Raw genomic sequence first — 5,058 nt, 5'->3', positions numbered from 1 at the left:
TGAGTTAGCAGATGTACATTAAATGTCATAGCTGCTTCCCAATACAGCAACTGAACCTTGGTGACAAACTCAAACAGCATGTCATCTGCTTTGTTTACATCTTGGAAGCTGATGTTTTCTTGCAAAAGCAAAAATACTGCAGACACCAGAAGGCTTAGATGCTTCACATAGCATGGTTTAAGTATTCCATTCAGGACTGGCAAGCTGTAATATAGGAGCCATGCCCGCCACTCTGAAGCTTTCCAGTATTTGCGCTCTGCAAGGGGCCTGGGTAGTCGTGTTATCAGGTGTGGAGGCTTAATATCCTTCATCCTGTTCTCAAGCCTCCTCAGTGTTGGGACTTCCAATGTAGTATGGTTGACCACTTCCTGTCAAAAGTAGCTATGTGAATTGTCTAATGACACCAAGTAAAACAGCATGCATATAATCTGGTACGAACCCCCACACTATATCAAAATAAGGCATGTTTATGACACTTTTGTTTTGTGCTACTGCTTGCTCCATGTCTAACAGCATTGCCTTGGCCTCTCTGTCTGCATAGACTGCTGGAGTCACCTGTTTCTCTACTAGAGTACCAGGATGTAAACAGAAGCCACAACCAAAGTAGCCATTAAACTGGTGGTGTTTTGTCTGGATTTTCAAGAAGTGCCTGAATTTGAGGTGCAATTGGTACGTTGATAAAGAAGCTTGCACTGTTCATGGAAGAACAGACTGCACAATGCAAAATGTTTGCATCGGTTATTTATTTTTGCGTGCCAATGTACATTTACAGCTTTTGCAGTAGAAGTGGAACTCCACTATGTCAGAGTTGTTTTTAAAGACCTTGTTGAACTAATATTTTGATCTTGGCAACACCTCTTTGCCAAACAACATATTAATTAGCTTTAACAAGTCCTCAAGTTGTGTTCCAGTTATATTATGCTTTGCTGCATGACTCATTAGCATGAGAAGAGCTTCAGCCTTTGTACCTGCTGACATTAGTACTGAATCCATATTTATGTCAAACCCGATCTGTCCGAATGGATCATCTTCTGGAAGCTCTTCCATTTCTGAATCAACTTCACAAGTACTGCCCTCTGACTCACGACCAGATTCCTGGACCACTTCAGATTCAGCACTGCCCTCTGATGATGACTCACAACCAGATTCCTGGACCATGTCACTTGGTTGCCGCTCAGATGGAAGGAGAAAGAATCCAGATGGATTCATGACCTGCAAAATAAAACACCACATGAGTGCATATGTCTGCATAGGACAGTGAACACAGCTTTTCTCATAGGTTTAATATAAAATGTGGTACCTTTTTCAAAAGGCAGACGGTATAAACATGCAAAAGTAGTTATTTTGCCAATTGCCGTTAACCATCATTATGGTTAATAACACTAGTTAGCCATGTGCATAGCCTTAACTGACACACATCTTTTTTTTTTTTTTTAAGATATTTTTTTTGCGGCTTACGCCTTTTATTGATTTTTTAAGGGACAGACAGTAGGCTGACAGGAAACAGGAGAGAGATGGGGGGGTTGACATGCGGTTAAGGCCGTGTCGGGTCCGGGAGTCGAACCCGCGGCACACCGCGACTGGATCACCAGTCCGGTGCCCAGACCGTTACGCTACGGCCTGGGCCACTGACACACATCTTTAATGAAACGCACCTTAGGCGTGGTTGGTAGAAGAACTCACCTGGCCAGTCATATCATCTGGATCAGATGGAAGATCTTGGTCATCAAGGTCAGATGAAGACGTGAGCTATAAATGACAAAACATTCATAAGTGCTCCAATATACAGTATGGGCACAAAAGGTAGACAGACAAACAGTTACTCTGACAACGGGTGGGTATAACGGTTATTGCATAACAGGGTGGGGATGCAGCCTAACTTTCCCCAACCAGCATCACTCTCGAGTAGGCTGGTGCCCGACAGGCACAGGTCTAGTTATTTTTTATATTGAAATCAATATCAATCAAATAAAAATATGTAACCACTTAACGATTTAAGACTAACCACTTAAGCCCCATTTTATACTTTGTCACACAACAGTGCCATACAAGAAATAGTGAAACTATCAGATCTACAAGCTCACAATGCTTCACATCAGACCTTGTAGATTTACAAAATTTTTGTTTTGTTTAGTTTAGCCTGTAATGACATGCCCGATTTTTTCTTTCACCGAACCCCTTTGCCAGAAATAGCCTTGCAACGCATCACGCTGTGAGATTTTAAATCTGCTATTTTTACCAAATACACAAAAACAAAATATAGGGACTGCATGAGAATAATGAAGGTGTGGTTGATAGAAAGCCTTACCTGGTCAGTCATGACGTCTGGATCTGGTAGAGAATCTCGGTCGTCACGGTCATCAGATGGCTATAAATGACAAAACACATTGATGCTTTTTTCACTAATATTTTGTTAAGTTTCGCCTGTAATGACATGCCCGATTTTTTTTCCTTCACCAAAACCCCTTGCCGGAAATAGTCTCACCTACAATCACAACACATCATGCTGTGAGATTTTAGATGCTATTTTTGCTAAATATTCAGCAACAAAATATAGGGACTCTAGGGTGCATGAGAATAATGAAACCACCTTCAGGTGTGGTTGATAGAAAAGCTTAGAGATAGGATCCAGAAGGAAGCACACACACATCTCCAGAAACATCTCCAGAAATTATACAGGTGCTGGACAAAAAAATATACGTACAATGAAAAGGAAGGGATGTCCGCACACAAACGTTTCGACCCTTACAGGTCTTCGTCGTATTGAACTGGTAGAGAATCTCGGTCATCAGATGGCTTAGGCTATAAATGACAAAACACATTGATGAGTCCTTGTGCCTACATACATTAACAGTGAAACCACAGCTCGTGTCCTCATGGGTGCGTTCGGAAATGCGCCTTGAACGCACTGGTGTGCTCTCTTGTCGTTCGTTTATTCAGTGCACTCGGTGTGTTGTAGTTCGAAAATCCAGTGTGCTGCACACCGGGTGTGCCGAGTGCTATTTTTCAATAGATAAAGTATAACATAATGCTTAGTTAAAACACCAAAAGGGGTTCAATTTTAACGGGCCATGCCTTCGCATTATTTCATTTTGTTAATACCTGTTGACTTCTATGGAATCCAAATAATTGAACTCAGTCATGGCGAATTTGAATCCATATGTGTCGTGTCATGAACTCACCTCGGCATTTGGACCTGGTCCGACTTCATCTTCCAAGCGGCTGGCAGCAGTAAGAATTACCTGAATGCAAATTACGAAATAATGTATTTAACAAACAGTAGGTTGTTTAATAATAAATACAATTAAATTATTATTAATTTAAAACAAATCTATGTTTTCAATAAATACAATTTTAATAAAAACACGTCCAAAAGTTTTGATTATACTATATTATAATAAGTAGTACAACGGTGTCATGCAATGAATAGTGAAAATAGCAGATCTACAAACTCACAATATTAATCTCTCACCTCAGCATCTGCAGTGTGCGAAGAGTCCGAAGATGAACTGATTTTGTCACACTGAAAACATTTTCAAGACAAATAACATCAGGTAAAACATCAGATTATGTCTCATAATTGATTAATTCTGAATATGGGGTATTATTCTACATTTCTCATAAAGTGACTTACATCCAAATGTCCTCTTTTCAGTCTTGGAGGAGGCAATTTTATTTTTCTGTTAGGCTCCAAGTACAATTTGTACTTACGTCTAGACATTCTTTAATTTTTAAAAAAAGGAGAAAAAAAGACGACATTAGTAACTGACAGATTCTTTAACAGAATGTGAGTTTACACTTAAAAAAATAAACTAAACAGAAGGGTGTTATAGCCTATTTTCCCCCCATTGTTCAATAGGACATCCTGTAATGCTCAATAAAGTTTTAATGTGTGCTTATTACCGCCTAAAGTTAAAGGTCTCGAGCACGCAGTAGTACGCACCAATCAGAGTGGCGAATAGAACCTACTCTACACCGACACAAGCCACGGAGCAAGTCCAATTTACCTCATACTTTGTTCTCAGACTCGACAATTTATATCATTTCACTTTTGCTATAGACAGTCCGGCGTCTACTAGTTCACACAGCAAAAATGTTTGCTTATGTAAAATATTTAGATGAGAATTGTAAAGCAATAGTTCCCACCTCTGACATTAAGGATTTTGACAGCAGCAGTGCATATTGCTACGGTTTATTGGGTGCGCTGGCAGGGGCAAATTTTGTTGCTGAAAGGTGAGTCATACTAAAACACTCAAAGTAATAACTAATAAGTATTAAAAATATACCTAACTTAAGTCTTTTAATTTGGAAAACATGCATTTGGGGGTAGGTAGACAGTCTACCGCCCGTAGACGGTGGAAAATAGTTCACTAGTACGCTCGAGCTTTCGGCGCGATACCATGGTACGGATAAATATAAATCATGCTTGTAACTTGTGTCAAGCTAATAGCTATATTTTCATAATGCTGACGAGCCTATAATACGCACATTAGACTCAATACATTCATATACACGTGAAAGGACCGCAATGGAAACAAACCGCTGGCTTTGTGTTGTATACTTGTATACTATGTCTACGGGAATTCGGAACCGGGAGGAGGCGGTAAATGTTTGGGCTCAAGCTAAACCAGAGCTAGCTTAGAGCTAAAGCTGGCTAGCTAAAGCTGTCCCACAGCTAGCTAGCTAGCTAGCTGGTTAAGCTAACGTGGCTTCAGTATATGGCCACAAATGGACAGACAGTATGCCGACGTTATAGTTATAGGTCGTTTTCTGTACTTACATCTTATGTGTTTTCAGAGTCAAGAGAAGAACAAGTCCTCTCTCGAAGGGGAAAAGAGTTCGAGTGCAAACTTTGAAAGAAAAATCACACCACAGCAGTCCGGGTGCACCGAGAGAAGATGCTAAAAACAAATAAACAATGAATGTACGTACGTCACTTCCATTGAAATGATTAGCGGGGGCGGGGCTGTGATCAAAATAGGGACACTTCACCCTTTTTGCAAAAAAAAATATGTTAATGACGTTTAGAAGCTTTAGAACACTTTCCTGGAGATCTTT

General features: G+C 40.1%; 1 long non-coding RNA gene across 1 annotated transcript; it reads right to left on the bottom strand.

The window, feature by feature from the left end:
- Window positions 1-641: 641 nt before the first annotated feature.
- LOC310873223 lies at window positions 642-2,368 on the bottom strand. Its single transcript, XR_014570470.1, has 3 exons — window positions 2,309-2,368; window positions 1,684-1,749; window positions 642-1,212 (listed from the first exon to the last, which is right to left on the bottom strand). It is a non-coding gene; the product is annotated as an uncharacterized lncRNA (long non-coding RNA).
- Window positions 2,369-5,058: the final 2,690 nt, after the last annotated feature.

This window comes from Protomyctophum parallelum, assembly GCF_964188405.1.
Source record: "Protomyctophum parallelum genome assembly, chromosome: 16".
In the NCBI taxonomy this organism is placed as follows: domain Eukaryota; kingdom Metazoa; phylum Chordata; class Actinopteri; order Myctophiformes; family Myctophidae; genus Protomyctophum; species Protomyctophum parallelum.
This window is presented reverse-complemented; position numbering and strand designations above follow the sequence as displayed.